The following is a 23,738-nucleotide window of genomic DNA, read 5'->3' as shown; positions in this document are numbered from 1 at the left end:
GTATCACTTTCATTAAACTCACTTCAGTGTTTACTTGGATACTACCATAGTTAAATTGTTATTATAATTCCTCTACAGATTTTGTTAACATTCTAACTTAACAATTTTCATAATTATAATGGCTTTGTTTTCTTTTCTAACTTAGAAATCAGAGCCCCAGAATTTTTCTGAGGGGACATTACCTTCCAGGCATCCAGATGATGGCAATACAATTCACTTTTAATCAAGCTCCTTAGGTCTAAATTTGCCTTTTTGGACTTGTGGAAAATTAAAACACCTTTTGCAAGGTCATTGCAATGCTTCTTTTTCACTTTAGTCCCAGGTCCAAGTGGATATTACGATTCATAAAGCTTATGGCCATTAGGGCCTGGGAACTGAAGCATCTGTGTGCTTCCCTCTGAGACATCGTGCACCTGACGCCCCACTAATCCCCAAGAGGCCTGGTGCACCACGGCACCGAACAGCTATAATTACCTCTGGAAGCCAGCTGCCACTCAAGTGACAGTGAAACCTGCAGAGCCATTCCCCCCAGCCCACACCGCTGAGCACTTGGACCATTTGAATACAATATTAAATAGAACAAGACACGGGCAATATGTTATTTTTGCGAAGCTGAGCTTGTCACATTTGCAAAATTAATATGGTGTGGCAGGAGATGAAAGGGCCACCTTCTCTGCAGAGCTCTCGTGTCTACGGAGCCAGACAGTGTGAGCCCATGAACGAAGTGCCTAGCTTTGTAAAACCATCAGGTTTTCAGACTCGAAGGGCAATCAGCAGCACACTCCAAGTCCTCTGAGATAAGCAGAAGATGAGAATGCAGTGACAGAATGGGTGAAAAAAGGCATTTCCTACCATGCCTAAGCAAAGCTTTTTTAGGTCTCACTGGAGCACTGCACCAACAGGCCTCTGAGTCTTGTTGAAGGTCCTAGGCCCTAACAGTGCAGCAAACCACGAGTACCTAGAAAGCAAAGAGCACTGGCAGCCTCTAGGAGATGCTCTTTCTGGGACCTCTGTACAATGTTACGTAAATTTTATTATCGTTCCTCCTGTGTGATCCCTGCACTCCACATGTAATTGGGAGGACTGAGTGCCAGCTCCAAGGACCTTAACAGCCTAAGTGACAGCTAAGTCCTTGCTGCTGTTCAAAGTGAGTTGCTTTCTGGGCAAATTTACTTTTTCTTTGAAACGAAAGAAATACTTAGGATATAAGAAAAAAAAAAAAAAAGGAAGAAAAAAAAAGAAAAAAAAAAAGAAAAAAATGTATCTTCTTTGTCTTCTTTGCAAAGCAAGCTGAATTCCCTTGGTAAATACCAGTATTACCATTTTGTTTCTTTTGTCCTTCCTTCAACAGAAGTTAAACTTACCCATTTTCTCCCTGCATGTTCTCCTCTACAGAAGATATGGCTTAAGACATCACTTCCAGATCAGAACTTCATCTGAACAGGCCCTCCCAATAAAATGCCCAGCAGAAATTGGAAGGAAGCATGGCATCTTCTTTTGACAATTGTTCAAGGAAGGTGAATTTATGCATACATACGTGTACATATGCTCAGTACTGCATGGGTGCCAGCCACCTCATATATTCCCAGGACAGAACGGGGACAGTCAATATTGGGAGAGTCCACCCTGAGCCTTAAATCTGACCAGGAAAGAGTTTTTAAAGGAAACATGGGAGCTCTTCAGTTTACCTGCCCCATTTAAACTTGACCTTCTTGGTGGAAAGCCCGTTGACTGTGTAACACTGCCCACGCAGCACAGAGCTGTCCAGAAGCAACTTTGCAAGCCAGGACAAACAGCAGGCTTTTCTTTCCTCCCGTCTAAGCATAAGGTGGAGTCAGCGACCTTCTCTTCATCCCACCTGAGAGTCCTCCTGGGGAAAGAGAGAGGCCATTTTAAGAAAGGGAAGGTACGCTGGGAATCCCGCTGAGTGACAGGGAACAGTTCTACAGCAATTGCTTTGTTTAAAATGCAAAATGTGGATGTGTTTAGAGGACATATCAGCATCAATCACTGTATGCAAATACTGCCTGTGGAGAAGAGCTTCCCCTGTAAGTCACTCCTCACTGCCCTAATCGAGTTAGCGCTGCTGACTGAGGGCATGTCGAACGCTGATGGGCTGCTGATAGCACCGTCCCGGGAGAAGATTAATAAAAGGCAGCAGGAGCGCTTAGTTCGACCAGGGCACAAAGTGAGAGGGGGAGCTGAGGGGGGAGGACAACGGTATCTTTATTTTTTGAAATCATTGTCCATTACCGCAGGCAAAAAAAAAAAAAAAAAAAAAAGAGCAGCAAAACCTTGCAGCCCTCTTCCACAACCACCAGCAGGCTTGTGGAGGGAGGTCAGCATGGATGATGTACGCTGACACGGACAGGAGACCCTGCTGACTTGCAGTCTGTAGCTCCCTTCACAGAGGCATGTGGGTTCACAAATAAAGGTAAGTAAAGCAACTATGCTGCTATTAAGCTTAGAACCTACTTAACTAGCGCAAATAGAGTTTTACAGAGAAACACTGCAAGGATTTACTTGAAGGAGAAGGAAGACACACAGGTCCTGGCAGTCATCGAGGAAAAAACACCCCACTGCTCCTGTGCCAGCTCTTCGAGGCTGGTGCTAGCAACTCTGCAATGCCCACAGGCAGTGCCCAGCATGGTGACAGCGTAAGACCCAGCGCTGGGCTCCCTGTGACGGCACAGGACTGGTTTCAGGAGCTGGTGGTCTCTAAGCACTGAAGGCAAGGCCCCAACCTGAGCGAGGAGTTACAGCTACAAGCAAACTTCTCTGGCAAATGCAGCCCCTGGCACTTGCTGGCAGATGTACTTTAAGTATTGTTAATGATAGTCATTAGCATCATTCCCTCCTCTCCTCAGCAGCCAGGGAAGTAGAAGAGTAGGGAGGGTGCAAATGTTCTCAATCTTCTCTCAGTGCTGGGAGCAGAAAAAGAATGGAGCGCTATGAGTTGGGCTCCTTTTGAGTCATCCACTGAAACCCTCTCTTCCCAGTCAACTCTTAAGCTTTCTGTCTCACCACCATCTCTTAGCCTCCCTCATCGGCACCTTTGATCCATCACCCTCACTTGCCTTCTGCACGAACTTGTTGCTAACAGGGTTTCCCTCTTGTCATAGCCTCTTGTTGCAAAGACTTCTGCCCTGAGTAACTGCCCCACCACATCTGCCCCCTTGTTAGGGTTTAAGCCAGCAGGCAGCTAAGCACCACACGGGCACATAGTGCTCCCAGTGGGATGGGGGAGAGATTCAGGGGGAAAAAGGGTAAAAACTCATGGGTTGAGATAGTTTACTAGGACAGAAAAGGAAGATTATTATTAATAATAATAGTAATAATAATAGAACATACAAAGCAAGTGATGCACAATGCAGTTACTCACCACCCACTGACCGATGCCCATCCCATCCCTGAGCAGTGGTTCCTCCCACCCTGGCCACTCACCCCATATAATTGCTCAGCGTGATGCCATACGATATGGAAAAACCCTGCAGCCAGTTTGGGACAGCTGTGCTGGCTCTGTCCCCTTCCAGCTCCTGGTGCACCCCCAGCCTCCCCGCTGGCATGGCAGTACCAGTGAGAAGCTAGAAAGTCCTTGGCTCTGTGTTAGCACTGCTCTGCTACAACTAAACCATCAGTGCGTTATCAGCATTATTATCCTAAATCCAAAATACAGCACCATACCAGCTACTAGGAGGAAAATTAACTCTATCCTAGCTGAATCCAGGACACCTCCTCAGAATTTGACTTATTGTCCCATGATTCCTGTACATCTGAGTTACTGCCAGCTCCTTAGAGAATGGAAATCTTCTCTTTTATGTATCTGTGAAGTGCTCAGAGCACTTATATTGCTCTATAAATAAGGATAATAAGAATCTAATGCTGACAGCTCCAACAGATGCATAGGATAAAGCCTGCCCATGGAGTGAGATCATTCTGCTTACTGGAAGATTTCATACCAAACAAGCTCCTACCCGAAGTCCAATACCTATCAAAGCCCTTCTGAGCACAGCAAGAGCAAAGCTGTTCCTTCTGCAAGCAGTCTTATCATTGCGGCCTGGCTCTCCAAGACAGGCCGAGGAATCCCATACAGGGTGCACACAATATTTCTGGAAACACAGTGCAATGTTTCTAGGCTTCTAGAGATGAGATGCATCACTACTACTCAGTCAAGAGTGAGGCAGGAGAGGCAGGAGAAAAATCATTTTGGCACAGTTCGTGGTTACACCACAAATGTTAGCAATATGTTGCATACCTCCAGCTCCAATCTACATTTTTGTCAACTTCAGGTTGTTGTTACCTGAAATCACTGCCAGAGAAAACAAGGTGAGTGCTGTCTTCATTCCTCACCTCATCATCTCCAAGTCCCAACAGATGCTTCTCTTTGCCTCTGAGTTACTTCAGCTTGCCCACAGAAACTGATGGGCCACTGATCTGCACTTAGAGGGCTGCTTCTGTATCATTTGGAGGCCTGAATATAAGACTGAATAAGACAGGATACTCCTTCAGTCATTTTCTACCCCTACATATTCCACAGCTCTGGCTATGGAATATTCCAGGCATGCTACATCCCAGGCAGTTTTGAGGGTCTTACACTATCTGAAGAGCCGGGAGTTTGCACACTGCATCCCTCTCTCCATCTGTAGCATTAGAAAACTTAAGATCTTCCAAAGGCATCACCTGCATAGGAGTTCTCCGTATTCAGGACCAGCTACCATCGCTATGGGATGACCAACTATCAAGTAAGCTTACTATCAGCTCTTCAGTCCATAATTGAAGTTGTTTCTCCAAAGCTCAAGGGCTAAAAACCAGTCAAACCATCATCATCAGTCACAGCATCATCGTCAGTCACAGCATCATCATCAGTCTCTTCAGGGAGCAGAAAGGATGCTTCTTCTTTTCTAGTACCCAGGGGAAATACAGCTTGTTCCTACGATACAAGCTGTTTCCCTACCTGGACAATAGCAGAAAGCAGGGGAGTCGAAAACCTGGAACAGACAGAGGGCGGGTGAGCAGTGGGTTCTGGCTTTACAATAGGATGATAAATGATAACAGCATTAGGAACAAAACCAAACATCCTTCATGCTGTCAGAGCAATGATGCCAGCACATAACAAGATGTGGGCACAGGGCAGTGTGGTTGCTTTCCAGAGAAGCACACAGCTACCAGGTTACTTCTGCTCTGAGCCAATGGGTTCCTGCAGAAGAGGGCACGGGACAAAGGGGAAGTTATTTCTCTACACTTAGCTAAGAACCTCAGATGCTCCACAGCACATTGAACTCAATAGGCAGGGGCAAGTCAGTGCTGGATGCCAGCGCAGAATAGTTACAAGAGGATGTGCAGTAGAGAGCTCTAGATGATCATGGGCTTCTTCTCACGCTGTCTTAGTAGTTACCCAAGGGTACTGTGAGGGCACTGCAGAGCAAGGTGATGGCATTGGGGCCCTAACATAGAAAGGAGAGAGAAGTCCAGAAGATGAGGGCCACAGCAACAAATATGCTTCACAATACTCCCTCAGGTTCAGGATCCCCAGAGAACTTTGCCATCAATCCCTCAGATAAGAACAAAAATCCCTTCCCGGGGCTTACCCCATCTTCACAGGAGGAGGTCACCAGCGCAAAAGCAGTAGCTGGTGAAGGGAGAGATGCCAAATCACCTCTGTCAGTCTTTGTGAGGAGCAGGCTCAGTGAGTTATTATCCTGCTCAATGCAGCTGCCCTCCTGTTTTTGTTGTAACCCACAACTTGGCAGTGACGAAAAGATTTATGGCAAGGGTAGAGTCACGAATGGGATGGGGCAGGCTGGTCATGCCTGGTTTTGCTTTTACCAGCTCTCCCTCACCTCTTTGCCAGGGACACAGAAACTTAAGCAACATGAATTGCCTTGCTAAAGTCAGCCTACACTCAAAAGCATCAGCAAAATGGGAAAAAACGTGAGCGTTCAGAAGAAAAAGCCAGGTATGAACAACGTATGTCCTGTGAAAAAAAATGCAACAGAAAATACAAATCCAGCCTGGAAGAAGGCATTAGAAAGGAACATGCAAATTAATACACCAGATAGAACTGAGCACAGCTGTGTAACTCTGAAATCATCTACTGAAGTCCTTAAATATAGCATCATGATCAGTAGGGTGAATGAATCTCACCTTCCTACTGATTTCTGCCGTGTGCTGAATTTACTGTGCTGCATGTAAACGTGTATGAACTCCAATCAGGGTTTTTCCCACTGTTAGGACATTCGTGCACCCCTTTTAAAGGACTGCCTTTTGTCTGTCTAGCAAAGGGTGAGGTTGGAAATGTTATTCCAAAGCACACACTGAAAAGTCTTCTTCCCTGTCCAGGGAACTTCTTAGGGCCCAGCACATTTAAGATTTCTGAATCTCTTTCAGTAAATCCATTTGGGATAACAGATTCAAAACTTATTGTTGGGAATGAGAGAAAAACTATAGACAGATTGACAGTCACAGACAGACAGCTCGATCACTTAAGCCTTTTTTCACTTGGAAATAAGTCTTGAAGGAATTAAGGCTGTTTTTAGATCTACTGGAAACAGAAAGTTTTCCAGAAAATTTGTGGCTCTTTGAATTATGAGAGGATTTGCATTATGAGAGGGAGATTAAAGAAGACAATTACACTGCAAGAAGGCAGCACTATTTCTTTGGCACCGAGAATTACGAGCAGAGATCCAACTTGGAATTATTCTTTTCAGAAGATAAGGATGAAGCTTGGAAAGAGCAAGACTTGCAGTAGGAAGAGCTGGAAAAAATAATAAATTGAAAAGGAACAATCTCCCAGGATTTTATGTCATTTGTTTGGGACCCCTGAAGGAAATGATGAATAGAGCAGCCTTGCTGTTAATACAAAGCCAATTATTATATCAATAGACTTCGCTGCTCTACAGAGTGAATACCAGCCACCTACGCAGCTTCTACAGCACAGTAAAATGGCTGAGGTCCCTTGAATTAGTGAGGGCAAAATCAGGCCAACCCAAAGAGAAGAGCCTCCTCTGGCAACCTTGCTGGTCGTGTTCAGCATGCCTGTGCATTTCCCCACTGTTGGATATGTGCCCATTTTTCTAACAACTCCTGACCTTGTTATTCCAAAGAAGAATTAAGAACAATGAAGAAATCTCCTCTGCCAGAAACCTCAAGCTTTGAAATGGTTTGTTTTCTTTTCTGTATCCTGAGTAGCCTGTTCTAGTTCCCCTTCTGTGAATAAGCTTTCTCCCCAAGTCAAACTGGATGATTCAAACCCCATGCCTGACGTGGAAAGCTGTGGAAGTGTTACTGCACTAATACTGCCATTAGCTCTCGCACTGAAGAGCTTAGCAAGCTCCTGATCTGGAGGAGATGCAAGAAAGGAGTTGGAGAATAAGAAATATTGGTCCTGCTGGAGGGAGAGGTGACCTACCCTTACCATAAATAAAACAGTTCTGATGGGAGTCAAAGTCCAGGGTGAAACAGTTGTTTGGGGAATTAAGAAAAATCATCCAACTGTGCCTGAGAAAAAATTAGGATGTACAAAAACCAAAGCCATAAACCAAAAGCCAAAGCCATAAACTACAAATATGTTTTATCTCTCAATCATGACCTTATGGCAGCATTTTCCATCCAAGCACCAGTGCTCCCCTCCCAGGGACCGTATTCAGTCTTTGTCCACCCCCCAACTACTATTCCTGTGTCATTCCATGCTGGGTGGCTGTTCAAAGCCACATCCTCTCTACAGCCAAGCACTCAGATCTTCTAGTACCTGCCTACCTCTCAGTCCAGTTCTGGACCTTTCTTGTCATATGAAATAGGTTTTTAAGATGCATATTTAACTTGAAAGAATTTATATGCCACCGAGGAGAAATTCACACCCTCCCCCCAAATGAAAGAAAGAAGACATAAAATCCTGTCCTTGACTTAACCTCTTAGATGCACTGTCTCAGCTAGGATGGAATTCATTCAGCAAGGATTCATTGTAGCTTTATTTCCAAGGCACAAGTTACCAGTGCCCTACCCAGAGGCCAATTACAGCCTCCAGAACTATACAGCAATATGGGATAGCCTGGTGACCCTTTATACAATGCTCAGCTCCAACCACTCTTTGAGTTCTGTGGCACACCACATGGTTTCCTACGAAGGTTTCCTGGGTTGTACCGTTTTGTTCGGATATGGAGGACCTTTAATTTGTTGCATTGGGCCTTACCATCAATGCGCTCAGGAGCAAAGGACTGGGTTATAGTTCCAGCTATCTGCAAGGTCCACTCCACAAGGCAGCCTCCTTCACTGCATAGGTCTCCAGTAATTGTTGATCCCACAGGAGGTGCTGTGTACCCCACAGGAGCACACACAGGGTTAACATTCTTGAATTCCTGCCCAGAGACAAATGGTTTGTGTTGAGGAACTGCTGCTGGGAAGGAAGAAAAAAAAAAAAAAAGCCCCTTTTTTATTATTCCGAGGTGCATTTTAATTTGCACAAGCGACATTGTGTCTGTGATGGATTACACGAAGGGAAACATTACAGCCCAGCAAGCTCGGCAAGGAAAAAAATAAGGGAGATATGGGGAGGATTAAAAACAACCTATTGCAATGCAGAATTCTGATAAGGGGTCCATGGTGCCTTCAGAGCGGGAGCAGGTGGAGCTCAGAGTACTAAAAAAAAGAAGGGGCATGGTCTAGGGTGAGGGCAGGGGAAAGGTGGTGAGCGCACAGACTGGAAGAGACTTCTTGGTCATACAGTCCACCCTCTTCCTGCTACCAGCACCATCACAGGCGCCCTTTCATGAAAGATCATGCTCCATCTTAAAATTCATTCTGTTTCTTTTCCCTTGGAAGGATGTTCCAGAATCTCACTTCTCTGATGCTTAGAAACCTTCATTTAATTTACAGACTAATTTATTCTCAGACAGTTTATACCCATTTGTTCTTGTGCCAACATTGTCCTTAAGCTTAAATAGCTGTTCTCTCTCTTGAGGGTTTTGTGGCTTGATGTATTTATAGACAGAAATCATAGCCCCTCTTTCCTCATTTTGCCTGACTGAACTAGCAAAGCTCCTAAATCTTGTAAAACAGGCTTCCCGTATCACTGGCCATCCTAGTACCTTTGTGTGCTCTGTTCCAGTTCACACCCATCCTTCTGGGATATTGGTGGAATTGTATGTGCTATTTCGGGAGCAGCTGTAACAGGCCCTTGGACAATTGCACAATAGTTCCCCTTGTCTCCTGGAAGCACCTCTACACTGAAAATGCCTACCAGCTTCAGAGCTTCCACCAGCACCATGCCAATCGTATGGCCAAAGCCATTAATGGTTAGATCATTTCTGGAAAAGCCTCTTTCCAGCACAATACTTTGACTTTCATCACCACCTGTTGCTGTCCCCCCCTTCTCCCTTCTGATTCCTCCACTAATCTCCACGTGGCACCTTATCAGATGATTTTCTGAACTCACGATAAACAGGCTCTAGCCAGTTATCTTGTCAAGGCCAACTATCTCATTGCTTTTTATCCCAACTTCTGTTTTGCTTTTGCACAGGTCCTTTTCCTTCCTTTAAGAGTACAAAATTACTCTACAAGATAAAAAGAAATCCCTATTGCCTGTTAATGGTAAATGAGTTATGGCACTCAGGTAGGCAATTCTGTCCCCTTACTGGGGGGAGCAATGGTGATACTGTCTTATGTTTTCTTACTCACTCTTTGGAGTCTCAGCAGCATAACCAGCCTCTGAACTACTCCATTTTTTTTAGTCCAGTCTCTTTTTGTTTTGAATTAATGTAAAAAAGCATTTCTCCAGAGATATTAGTGCCTGGAATTAAAGATAGATTTCTAGCATTTAAGCATGGAGGCATTTAAAAATAATAAAAATGCAACTTGATATGTGGTCTGAGAAATGCCCTAGCACAGCAGAAGAGACTCAGGAAAGCAAGTTGAGTTAGGCAGCCTCTTGGTAAACCAAGGCACCACATTTTTGTACTGTGAATCACAGATTATTTGAAGTGACCACAATAAAGATTTATGAGTTAATTTATATGATGCGTCTTCTTATAAAAACCTAGGCATGTCCATAAAAAGGAATGAAAAAACCCCTCCCAGAACATCCCCATTAATAAGCACATAAATAAAGAGACCCAGGCTACTCCAAAGTCCGTCTAAGCTCCAGTTCAGAGTACTACTGAGCACCTGGAAACACCAGCAACTTCCCTGGAAGCTACACAGGTTCAAGATCTTTCCTAAGCAGAAGCTGAAAGCCTGTTGCCATAAAACCTGGAGGCTGTTTCTGCAGAAGAAAGAGATGAGCCCTGCTGGACTCCATAAGGTCAGTATAGCTGGGCTCTGATGCACAAAATGAATTGTTTCTGTTGAAAACACTTGGCCATCAGTGCATGTATGTGTATATGTGCATAGTGCAGTGTAAACACATATCTATTTGTTATTCCTGTGCTTCCATAAATTAAATGGTGGGTACAACTTTCTGAGATGGTGTGAGTACTTGAAGCCTAATGACTCCAACTCTAATGTGCTTAGGTTTTATAATGCTGTCATCACCTGTTGTGAATACAAACTCACCCAGGCCTCAGAAAATCATCTAATTTCTTGTGCCTTGCTACTTAGAACGGCTCTGCTGTTTAAATCCTGTCTGGTTCTGACTAATGCTGCGGGCACAATACAACCGTTCCCTTGCCTCCTGCCATGTGCCTTCTGGGAAGTCAGATCGCACCCTTTGGTTGGTAGCGGAGGAACAGCATCCTGCATCTTTCCCCGTGGCACCACTGCCTCAGTAGAACTACAAAGTAAAAGATCACACATGCTTTTATTTTCATTTCAGAGTCAGTAAGGTTAACTTAACATAACTGCTAACAAGAAGGTAACATACTCAGAGATGGTCTTCAAAAATGTATTTTTCTTTCTTTTTCTTTTTTCTTTTTTTTCCCCATTATCTGGGGCATCCCAGCCCTCTCTATTAATGAAAAGTTGACTGTGATCACGTTTCAGAGCAGAGATTAACTCTGCTACTCTAAGACTCTAGAAAGGTCAGTGTTAAGCCTGTATCTGTCATGTCACAGAAGTAAGAAATGCCAGTCAACTTCTAGAAAATGCTAAGCGAAATTTTTTAATAAAATAAAGAGTATTACCTCCAAAATCCATGAGTCTCTCTGTGCCTTTCTGTCCTTCTGGTTAAACCTTCTGCAATCAGACATCTTGCTGTATGCTTAAAGAAAATGTGTCCCTCCTTGTAAAATACATCAACTCCACTTTCTCTCCAAGGGGTGTCAGATGTGTTTCTTTAAACAAATTTATCACTGAAAAAGTATTCAGTACTATTTGGAAAATTCAGTGCCAGCTAATTAGCAATTGGCAAATAGGTGTTGCAGGATGGAGAGACTGAATGCAATAGATGAGTCATTCAAACCAAATGCTTTAGGCAGCCCAAGTATTAAGTCCATTTCCTTTTCATTGTTAGTGTCAGTGAAAAAAATAAAGTCTGAAATGGGCACCAGAGATTTCTTGTAGGCAGGCATTCTGAAATGCAGTCATTTCCCTCTTTTCCAGCACACCCTAAGTCCTGCCAGCTCCTTTCTCTTCTAAGCGAGGTGTAGGCAGCACAGCCTAATTGGTTTCCTCATGTGATGGACATATGAGGGAATCGGTTAAAGAGCTCTGTGATAACCTTCCTTGCAGAGATTTGTTTTCAAGACACACTGGATGTGGCAGGTAACATAAGCACAGCCTGGAGATCTCTCGAGAGGAGAAGGGTCCTTTATCGCAGTGATAGTATTGTAAACATCCAGTCCCCTCAGCAAGGTCCAGCATCCTTCTATGGAACGAAAAGGCAGTTCTCAGTCCTGTGCTGGTGTCACCCAGCTGGGCCTGCAGGGACAAACCTTCCCTCCTGACTCCTGAACAAAGTGCCTTCACAAGCAAGGTGACAGTACTGAGAACATGGCCATTGCTCCTGCCATAGTTGCTCTGAAGAAAAAGACTCAGGCACATCCTTTCCCCCCACATCAAATGTGGGTGTCAGAAAAATTATTCTACTCCAAATCCAATGGTTTTCTACCACTGAGGTGCTCTTGCTCCCAGCTAGAGGAGTCAGTATTGTTTTAAAGTGGGGAGAAGATGGCTGGTATCACACAGAGGACTGGGAGGTAGTGCAGAGAATGCAGCGACCTTGCTTTTCATCTCGTGTGAGCCCTGGGTATGTGGCCAAGGGGCAGGTATCTAACAGATTCAAAAGAAGGTGAGGTGGGCTGTGAGGCAGTCCCATGCAAGGCCAGAAGTTTCAGCTCCACAGCCTTATGCAACTCTGCCAGATTTCAGCCTACTCAACGTAATTTTCTGCCTCAGCTTGGAGCCTGCATGTTTACTTACTGCCTTGATACCTTAACAGTGTTTTCCCAGGAAAACATGAGCTACAGCATGTAAACAGTGATTTCCAGCAGTCAACTCTTGAAAATGACAAAAAAAAAGCCCTTTTTACAAGTTCTTTCCCTGTCAAATTTCATACTGCCATGAAACAGTGGAACTGTCAGAATATCTAAAAACTTAAGTTCAAAAAAGCTTGATTCAAGGCAATCTTATGTCAACACCTCTTTCTCAGAATGAAACTGCTGTGAAATAGCAGGGATTTCCAGGGAAAACTCTGAACGTTAAATCACTCACACAGGGTTTTTCAACAATGAGACAGCAGAGCAAGGTAGTGGATCTGTCATTTCAGTGTTCAATACATGCCAGGTCCTTGGGAGGAGCCAGCTGGAAGATTAATCAACTATCTAACCACAGTTCTAATATCATGTTCAAAAAATATAGGTCAAGCTTCAAGGATCTTTACCTAAAAGAGATGGTCAGTGCCACCAGCCTACTGGTGTGTTAGATGCTAACCCAGTGTCCATATGTCTGGGTAGAGTGAATCTCAGTTACCCTACATGTCACAGAAGTTATGAGTTAACTCCATGTGTAATGGATGGCTTTGCCAAGGTTCAGTCAAATCCTTTACATTATTAACAACAACAGTGTCAGGTTACGCTTACTGAAGAAGTCTCAAGACACACAAGACTTTTAGAGATTCTACCCAAAGCTTTGATGGGACAAAGCTTAGGTGCCCATGGGCTGCAGTCTTCCTGAAAATAATGAGTTCAAAGATTTTCTCTCACAAACTCTTTGGGTGCTCCCAGCCTCTCCCTAGCCTCCTAGAGAGCTGCACTGCCCCTACTTCTGCTGCACATTTCAGGAAATCTGACATGTAGAGCACATCACTGCACACTTTTCTGATGTGCTTAACAGTGCCTAGCATAGTACAGTCTTTCAGCCCACACGAAGATGCTGTAGGACTAAGCCAAATTTCCACCATCTCCAAGTAACTCTGTCTAGTGCATAGATTGCCCAGCCCAGAGTACACCGAGCTCGAAGTATCATTGGTCTTCAGGGTGATGTGGAGCAGTATAATTGATTACAGAGTTATATAGTGAGTGCCAGCAACTATTCTTTGCCTGACAGGACAGAGGGAGTGCATACAAACCATGTGGAATAGGAATGATTTGTGTCATGCTCAGTTAGGTCCTCTATTTCCTTATTGAAAGATGCCTGTGATTCTCCTTGATTCTCCCTACAAAATAACACTAGGGGGTTTAATGAATGAGAATAAAGTGGAAAAATGAGAACAAAGAGGATTTCCCTTGATCTTTCCCCCCAAAATAATAAAGATATACAGACAGACATGAATTGACATGTTCCCTTTGCCACCCTTGTTTTGCTGTAAATGCCTTATTGCAAGAAGCTGCCCTGTAATTAACTCGTTTTGTTTTACTGTGTAAGTATAAAGGCTATTGCTCCTTAGGTGGAGATGGCAATACCTGCTTCAGAGCATGCCAGCTATCTCCTTGCTCATGGGTTCTGGCACCAGCCAATTTCTCTGTGTGATTTATCACTTGGTAATCCATCTCCTCCATCCATTATCCTGCACAAAAATCAGCCCTGGACAGCAGTTTTCTCTGCAGCATAGAAGGCAGAGCTGTCACTTTGCCTGCCCTGTTCTCAGCAGGGCAAGGGAATTTTGTCTTTTCAGATTCAGTAAGCTTCATGGCAATCTGGCTGAATACCTCAACAGTGGAAATAAGAGCTCTGTGTACATTAGGCTGGAGTGATGACCTGCATAAACACTTCTCTTCAGTTGTGGTGGCTTTTCCAACTTAGGGCTTGCCAGCATGTATTTTTATGTAAGTTAGCCCCCCTGAACCTTTTTCATTTTCTGAAAGCTACTTAAGCATCAGTTAATTAAGCCTTCAAAAACTACCTGAATCAAACAAATCTGTTGCCTCCATGCTGAATTGACAAACATGACATAAAATGGTTTCAAATGCTCCAACTGTAGCTTATACAAACAGATAGTAAGCAATAAACTAGGTTGTGAAACAACATGAATAAGCAAAACAATGCATTATTGCATACCAATTTTTGATGTTTGAATTTTGTTTTAGGATTTTTAGGTATGCAATGCACATACAGATCCATCCAGCATCTAAACAGTGCACCAGACTTACAATACGCTAGAATACTGTAAATAAAAAATATTAACTTCTTTGTATTAGAAAGTTATAATTATATCAGTAAATTCAGCACATTCTCCTAAAGCTGACATTCATTTATTAGTACAAATTTGGGGTAAGATAATTTCATGTATGGAAACCATGAAGTCAACAAAAGTTTCTTGTTCAGACCTAGCCTAAATTACCAGGCTTTGGGACCCGATCAGTGCCTCTATATTTGTATGACAGCTAACTGGGAACTACTGCAAAGTAAATATTAGCACTGGTGAAGTATATGCAGAAAAATAACACTGAAAAAGAAATTAAAATTCTCCTGCCTGAAGCTGTGCAGCTCAAAAAATATCTCTAGTCTGCAAAAAGCTCTGTGTACAATAAAGAAAAAGGGAAAAAAGGAAAAAATTATGTCTTCCTTCAAAGGCTCAACAAAGAGCAACTCATCCTTTCAAGAGTAAGTCTTCCACCTTTGATACAGCTGTACTGGATAGTCTAGAATTTTTCATGTGCTTAGGAAGAGGACCCACAAATCCAAAGAGAGTTCAGGTTGGGGGAAATAATTAATTTCTATTCCTCTCCTTCAACTCCGTCAACCTCACAGGGGGAGGTGCCAGAAAACATTACTGCCCTCCCTTCCCTCAAATTAAAAAAAAAAAAAAAAAAAAAGGTAGATGAGGAGGTGAGGAGGGAAAGGGGAAACAAAGATACAGAAAGAAACTGGAGAGGGGAGGAGTAGGGACGTGGAGCTGAGAAGCAAGAAGAAAAAAGCATTTGTAAAATTAAAAGGCAGGGCCCCATCAGATTGTGTCGGGCAGGGGAAAGCGTGTCGTAGGCAGGAGTAATTGGTAATCGGAGCAGAAGTGAAGAAAGGGATGATTTATGGGAGCATGGAGACAGGGGTGGAATAATTTTTGGAGCAGAACGGGGAACTTACTGAACGCCTGAAACTCAGCTACTTATCCACTCGTTCTCGTGATAAATTAGCTCTTGTTTAAAGTAACCGGAGCTCCATTTTTCATTCTGATTACTACACTTGATATCTCTCTCTCTCCTTCTGTTTCTCTCTGACCACTGCCCCTTAGCAGGTTCTCTGAGCTGAGGCAATGGGTTTATGGAAACTCTTCACCCCTCCATTACAGTGTTCCCCCCCTGCCTTCCAATTACTGTAGGGTTAACTCTTTAAGTTGCTGTGTGTTTCTGTGAGCTGCTTAAACTCTTTCTCAGTGTTGACCTGGGCACATATGGAACATGATCCTGTGTTTATGCTATGGTGGAGGGAAGGGGTGCATGCGTGTATTTGTGTGCACACGTCAGATGCTTGCATGAATACGGATCAACCACAGTGGTATGTCGTGGCCTCTGGCATTTGCATGAGTGCTTGGTACCTTAGAAAGCAGCAACATACGTGGCCCAGTGCACATCAGGTTATTACTAGGAATGATTTATTTTGCAATGCTACCCAAAGCCACCGCCTCAGGTACAAGGTCTCACTGTTCAGTTTACCACCTAAATTCATATGAAGATTCAGGTGAGACACAACAGGTAAGACTGAAACACGTGGCAGAAAGCAGGAGCTGACATACACTGGGAGACTCACCGTAAGGAAGACCGGATGACTTAATGACAAACTCATCTAAAACACTTTTAAGAGTAAATTGTATGACGAACGAATACTAATAAATATTAACTTTCTTACTCACATCAGTTATTTTCCTAAAAGCATCAAAATACTGAAGTGGTTCACATGAAGAGATTTGAAGGAGGAAGTGCTTTCACCATTTGGCTAAGGGAAGACAAAAGACAAAGTACAAAGGGTACCAGAGGAGGCAGACCAGATAGGATTCTGCTACCAATGAGAGAAAAAGACACAGAAAGACACGTTGCTGAGAATACTGAGGATAACACAAAAACATACAAGCCAGGAACTGGCTTGTTATTGCCATTACTCTAGAACTAGGATGTAAAAAGGACAAGAGATTATTCACTGAAATTAAAAGATGACAAAGTAATTTTCCCACACACAAATAATTATCTGGTGCAATCTTCACCTCAACTGCTATTAATGTCAGGAGCTCGGCACAACTGAACCAACAATTGACCAAGCTGGTGTAAGGGCAGAGGTATCCACACCTCAGATGGTTGGTGTGGTTGTCAGCAACCCAGCCCCTCCAGAATTAGCCAATTTCTACATATGCAGGCTCAGCAGATGTGACCCCATTGACCAGCTGCTCCCATAACTGCCTCCTGCCTAAAGTCCTTGCACCTTTCCAACGTATTTTATGTCAGTCACAGCAAAAGACAAGGTATCAGGCTGGCAAAGGACACCAGGTCCGACACATCACTGCAGCATATGACCTGCTATATGGGGCAGGGCAGCCATAAAGTCTTGCTGAACAAACATACTACCTGCCCACACAGTTCACCCTTGATGGACACACTATCATACATGACAGGACACATTGGCTAAACTGCACATTCAGTTCTAGCTCTTCTGAAGGAGCCATATTCTGATCTATTTAGATCTGTTGCTACTGTCTGTCCTGCAACACATCTCGTGTTACCAACCTGAATACACTTTCCCAGGTATAGTCCAGTTAAATCACACCAAGCACATTCAAAACCAAGCTAATTCTAAAAAAGCTAAGATTAACTTAACTGAGGATTCACTTATATTTCTGTAGCTGGCAGGTAGCATAACCACACATCGGCATCTTTATGCCAGGAAAAATAAATATTACTGATAAGTACGTTTCCAAATGTGCAAACACATGTCAGCAAAATATATTCATGCTACTGCCTCTCAGTACAGTCTTTTTCATTATGGGCTTTCAATACGTATTCTACAAACAATGATCTACACGTTCAAGGAGAGCAGTCCCATCTCCACTCCACCCCTTATTTATAGTACTACAGAACTGGGTGTTACATGAACAACCTGATGGCACTGAAATCCTGCTATTACCTATGTCACTGTGAGAGACATTCTTTGAATAAGTAATTAAAACTTGTGTTATGAGGCATTTGGGAGGAAAAGTCAAAGTAAAACCAAAAATTAGGGAAAATAAAAAAAGCTGTAAGAATTGTTATTGCCAAACCAGTAGGTGGGCAGCTTGTTTGGAAACAATGGTGGACACTCTGCCTTGAAGAAGTCACAGACAGTCAAGAGCCCAGCCCTCCTGAACACATACATGAAAGTCCATAGGTTGATGAGATTCCCACAAAACTCACCAGAAATGTATCTTTGGAAGACAAGCAGGACCACCAGGTGTTACCACCATTAGTATTTTGTCAGTGATGTCCACACAGCTACATTGTGCAGGCAGGGACTGAAGATTGAGGTCCAGAGTAAAAAGAACTGCAAGAGAGGCAACAGGCAAGGACAAGGTGTACCATAAAAGGGTGAAGATAATGAACTCGCATTTTCTTTGAGGTGCGCATACTGCACATCCTCTAACCTTGAAGGGATCCCAGGGGGGTTTGGAAAGGGGATAAGGGTGGTTCACAGTTGTTAATACATTTTTATTATATATTTTATTATATTAAGTAGAGGGCAAACTGATCGCTATGACCAGACAAGGACAGGGAGATTAGCCTTACTGCAATGATGGGCAGTTTCTTACTTGGAGTCCGGACAGCTAATCTACCCACCATGTTTCAGACAACGCTCTTTATCTGTACATGGGAGCCCTATCCCATCTCTCCTTCTCCTTTGATAGAAAGCAGCTAGATTTTCGGAGATTTCAGAAAGCCAAAGTGTGTAAAGCAAATGAGCACTCTGAAAGTTTTGCTTTTACATAGCATTGTTGATGTAAGAGCATCTAGCATAGCCTCGGATAGGAAGAGTTACACCTGAGAATCCAAATCTTGTTTTTTTAAATGCACTTCAACTTCCCCAGTTTGAGGCAAAGAAGTAGAGATCTATGTTTTCAAAAGAGAGGTTCCTCAAAACTGTGGAGCAGGAAATGCAGCTATTTAAATAAATAAATAAATAATAATAATTTAGAAATCGATCTCTCAGAATTACCCTGGAGCTGTCAGATCACACAGTAAAAGACAAAAGTCAGTGAAAGGAAATGTCTATGCCTGTTCCTGAAAGTCCAGAACTGGTGGATTTCAAAGAACAGTACTCAGTTTTCCCCTACTCTGCTCAGTGTTGATGCACAAGAGCTTTACACCAAAGAATTAGAGATGTCTGTTCATCAGCTTTCACAAGTTTTTGAATACTTCAGGTTGAAAAGCATGAAGAAAGTATGTAAAAAGTGTTTTTTTTCTGGGGAGAACATTTGTTGCAGAAACACCAGGTAGGATTCTTCCATCCCTTACCACAGGCAATATGAGGACAACTAGGACAATAATCATTTTTTCTTTAAGCCAAGAGACCCCTTGTATATACTCTTCATTCCCATCTGTTATACTTGGCATTTGAGATACAGCACTTGAAAACACAAGCAGAACAAAAGCAGAAGTTTCATTTTATGGAAATTTTTGAAGTTAATGGGCCACAATCCTCACATCACAATCCTTGGCTTTTTTTCAAGGAAGTGAAGTAGATGGGACCTAAATGAGCTCTAAGGCTCAAATCCAACCTGCATGAAATTGGGCACACTTGTAGTTTTAAACTTGCATCCAGAGCAGCTTGGGTTTTGAAAAACAAACACACTTATTTTTTCCTGAAGGACTCTCTCTGCATCATGAATAAGATACCAGTTCAGCTGGGACAGTAACCCACGGTACCCGGCCATGTGGTAATAGTTACTGTGTCACTGCAAGCTGTACGCTGCAAACTGAAGGACTGCTCAATCCATGGCCTGGACTGAGCAACTCTTATTTGTAATACCTCAGTTTATCTGATAATCTAACCCAAAGGTCCACATATTGCACCTGTCTCCCTTGGTGACCAAGACAATCAAGCAGCAAATATGACACAGCCCCTCATGTACCAGCAAACTCTTCCTGGTTACCCCAGGAGTTTAGAGGAGCAAGAAAGGAAGCATTCATTACCTTTGTGGCATCCTCTTTCAGCCTTTGTCCTGCAAGCCAGCTAGAATTTAGGCGAACCTCCAGCACTCCATGGAAAGGAATAGCTGACTTATTCAGTCTGTTAGGACATCCTTACCCTACAAAGAAAAAAATATATACATTTATTGGACAGAATCAAGATTCCATGTCTCTGTTTTCTGTCCCTCTCAAGAGTTAGAGAAGTCTTTATTACTTTGTGAACAGTGAAAATTCCTCCCCATTTATCTTCAGTGCCAAGCCAACAGGGAAGAACTTCAGTAGAAACTTTTTTCTGAACAAGACCTAAAGTTCTTAGAGGTTCTTCCATGTCAGCTGGCCTTCCAGACCCTACTGGAATTCAAATAACCTACCCGATTATGCTGGGGGGGTGTTGTAAAATACCACAGGTAGAAGGGAGAGGAAGGTGGAAAGAAGAATCCTAAGATACAATGGATACATTTATTTTTTTAAGAACTATCGTTGCTCTCTTCTATGCCCCCTCCCCTGGCAAAGGTGAACTGCATATCTTTAGTTAATAATTAACTTGTCATGAGCTCCATCAATATCCCATCATCTAAGTGACAGAGGGAAGGGAGGCGATGGGGGAGGTGATCAGCACGACGTGCCAGCTCTGCCCGCAGCCTGCGATCTCGTCTCGGCCATAATAAATAGGATGAAATGCGCTCCTGATAAATGCCCATGTCATGGAGAGATTTTACCTTCACTCAGAAACAATGTAATATCTCAGCTATTACCCAAAATAATTTATCAATGTGTAATAGCTTTGTGCAGAGCTCAGATAGGAGGGGAGCAGCGCTGCCCGAGATGGATGGATCCTACCTTCTGCTTTTAATTTTTAATGCTCGTAGGCAGCTTCACATTAAAGGCCAGGTGTCATATATAGACTTAATGTAAGAATGGAGTTCATGAATTCTAATCAGGAGAGAATCTCCCTCTCTCTTCTCTTGCTTTAGTCAGTTCTCTTTTTTTTTTTTTTATTTATCAATTTTCCTCTCTTTCTATATTCCCATTTTCTTTGCCTCTCTCTTCTGGTCTGTTTCTCCCCCTGTTCTTCATCTAAATTTTACTCCATTTCTGTAACAAAACCATTCTGGTAGCTTTTTGCCACTTCATGTCCCAAAACTGTCCCGTCACTTAAGAACAAGAAAGAAGAACTGATGTATTTCAGCCTTGGTCCTTGTGTCATCATTTGCACCTCGCAGAACAAATTCAACACATACCAAGCCAGAATAAAGATCTGGGGAAAAAAAAATACAGTAACAATCAAGAATGGAAAAATCCAAATCGTGGACATCAAAATTCATAGTGGAATTGTGTCACTGAAAAGATCTTGGCTGTAAATGGCCCATGGAGAAACTTCGTTCCTTTTCCCAGCCAAATCCCATTCCTTTGCAAAACCTCTTTCTTTAATTTGCAAGAGACAGCACTGGGACACATATGGATCCAAAAAAGAGACCCTGGGGCGTCTTTTCGTAACATTTCTGGTCTTCTTATAGCCATGTCAGCAATATGAATGTTCTCCTCTTCATTTTCAACATAATGCATGGAAAAATAGTTGGGGTTCACCTATTCTGGGCCTCTGTCAGAGGGACCTGTTCGTGGACCCCTGTATGTAAAATACAGTTTTTTACATACAGCAGTATGTAAAATCTCTAGTGCAGTCTACCGGACAATGCCAGGAAGTTCTATCATTAAGAACACACCATTAGGGCTCACTCAGAAATACCATTACTGTATCAATACACTACATCAAAGTATGACATACTGTCTGGGTGAGACACCTGCAAGCAACAGCAGTGCATGACAGCACTTCTGAGCTCTGCATAAAGAATGAAGCTGTAGGAAGGAAGGGGGGAGAACCACTTACTGTCCACAAGGTGCAGCAGGAGACAATAAGGCAGTTCATACAAGCAGCAGATACAAAGATCATGGAAGAGACTGCAAAAATGAAACAATAGGCAACAGCTTTCGTTTGCAATCAGATGTGAAGGACAGCAAGAGGCACTCCAAGGCAATACTGCCCACAGGAGGAGCACTAATACGTCTGCAAACCCTTTCACAACCACTTTGCTGACTTCCAAGTTATGAAGACACCAGTGCTGAGAGGAGTTTGGGCTTGATTTCCTGCTTTCTGTTGACATAGGTAACATAAACTGTCATCTGACATCCACCTCTAAGGGCAGCTCTTTGTCAATGAATTCTCTCTCTTTTCCTCACCATTCACACATCTCTCTCCAGAGCATAAAGAACTTACAACAGACTCTCCTCCATTTATTCCCATGTGGTATTTAACATCTTCCTCAGACTGTCAAAGCAACACAGCAGAGTTCTGTTCTCAAGCACCAAGTTCTCTAAAAGTCCGTAGGAAATTTTCCTTTCTTGTTTCTTACCTTCTGCAAGGATTACTCCAAGAACATTCCTATGCTTTCAGCTTACTTCCCAACTCTACATGTAACATGGTTCTGGAGGGTAGATATATATCAGCAAACAGAACTATATTGTGCAAGCAGTATGCCCAAAACTTCATTGGCTTCATGTTGCATCTTGCCAGGTGAATGGTCTTCCTCAAAGGAAGAGAAAGGCTGGTAGTCCACTCAGGAAAATCCACTCTGCACACTAAGAAGCCAAATCTATAGAACAGGTTAAAAATGAGGTTGAGGAAAAAGTCATTGCACGATCAAGAAAAGACAAGACTTGCCTTTGTATTCAACTTTGCAGATGTCAGATTAAGAGATGACAAATCTTTAAACAGCAGAGCTGAAAAATAGGAGGGTGAGAAGTTGTATTGGTGGGCCATAGCATGGTACTTCAAGGTACAGGGATGTGTGGCTGTTAGCAGGCTGAATCTTTGGAAACTTCAGGCTCTCTGTGAAGATCTCCAGTTTTTCTAGGAACACTTTGCAAAGATTGAGTGCTCATGCCTCACGAAGCAGGTTTTGCTTCTGTCTCAGTATAGCTGTAGCACTGCAAAGGCAAGGCACTAGCATCCCCTGGTGCAGCCGCTTTAGGATATCCTCTGTGATACACACTTATCTGAACTAATAAGGAAGAGAGATGTTGTTTGAAGACAGACAGAAAGATAGCCTTACCTTCCCTGAATACCACTCACTTAGTGGCTTTGGCCTGGCTCCAAGCCAGGAGGAGAGCAGCATGCCCTTGTCTGTGCTGAATGAAAACCCCAGTGCCAGCTGCCAAACAGCCTCAGGCAGACAGTGACTCCACAAGCCAAACTGAGAACTCTAAACTCATTCACTCGTGGTCCAAGATCCTTCCTAACCCTGGGGGGCTGTGGTAGAGGAAAAAAAAAAAAAAAAAAAAAAGAAAGACATCCCTCAGGTAACAGTCCCTTGCATCACACAGGTTGAGCCTAATAAGGGTCTATTGCTGTCTCATTCCATTGCTAACACTGTGACTCTAACTGCCGTGTACTACAAATTAATTCATTCCTTCAGGCCTTGCTGTTCAGTAACTGGCTGTCACAGCAATCTCCCGAGGAGCTAATTGAGAGTTGTGATCCGTGCAGTATTTCCATTAGTGCTGTAATGACAGGCAGCCAGACACACACACATGCATGCACACACACACAGAGCACAGGTTCCTCTGTCCCCACAAAGGGAAGCAGATAAAAAGCCAGAGCCATTTCAAGTGTTAAGCAGCAGCTGGGGGAAATGGAAAACCAGAGGAACAATTTCCATGATCCAGGCTGAGGTCACCCAAACTTTGTCTGAATGAGAACAATTTGCTGGGAGCTCTAAACAAGCTCTTAATTCACTCTAGTGGAGTAAAATCCCTGACATCCTCTTCTTCTGTACGGTGGAACTGTCCCAGAGACTACAAATCCCAGCAAGTTACCTCTATTTGAGAAGCTTTCCTCATTGCATTGTGGGACCTGTAGTCTCCAGATAGATGCATCTTTAATAGGGATGATTGCAGTCATAGTTGTGTGTGGCACTGTCGAAGCATTCAAGACAATAAGCGATATTAGAGAGTCTTACAGGTTCTGCTTAGCAAGATGTCGAGGTGTTAATTAGGGAAGAACATTATTTGATCAGTTATAGTGCAATTCACTCAGGAATCTCAGACATGAAGTCTGTTTATGATTCTAGTCTCTTGATTTGTTTATCCTTTCATGACTAGTTTTCAGAGGATTAATTAGCAGGAAAACATTAAACTGTACCACCATTGGTAAAGACTTAGCCATCT

The 23,738-nt window shown here is 43.1% G+C and overlaps 1 long non-coding RNA gene across 5 annotated transcripts in view; it reads right to left on the bottom strand.

The window, feature by feature from the left end:
• The window catches only part of LOC119717152 (uncharacterized), a 102,307-nt gene that overhangs the window by 9,283 nt on the left and 69,286 nt on the right, over window positions 1-23,738 (bottom strand). For 2 of the 5 annotated variants that reach the window (XR_011809594.1, XR_005266214.2), the window contains exons 3-5: window positions 19,518-19,633; window positions 17,745-17,871; window positions 1,689-1,870 (exon numbers count right to left, since the gene is read on the bottom strand). This is a non-coding gene — a long non-coding RNA (uncharacterized lncRNA). Of the gene's footprint in view, window positions 1-1,688; window positions 1,871-4,834; window positions 4,989-8,188; window positions 8,355-17,744; window positions 17,872-19,517; window positions 19,634-19,885; window positions 22,234-23,738 lie in introns of those variants that run through there. The other 3 variants (XR_011809593.1, XR_005266213.2, XR_011809595.1) reach the window with 3 other exon arrangements.

Source organism: Anas platyrhynchos, chromosome 5 (genome assembly GCF_047663525.1).
Source record: "Anas platyrhynchos isolate ZD024472 breed Pekin duck chromosome 5, IASCAAS_PekinDuck_T2T, whole genome shotgun sequence".
NCBI classification, from domain to species: domain Eukaryota; kingdom Metazoa; phylum Chordata; class Aves; order Anseriformes; family Anatidae; genus Anas; species Anas platyrhynchos.
Note: the sequence above shows the minus strand (reverse complement) of the source record. Positions and strands in the feature narration are given on the sequence as shown.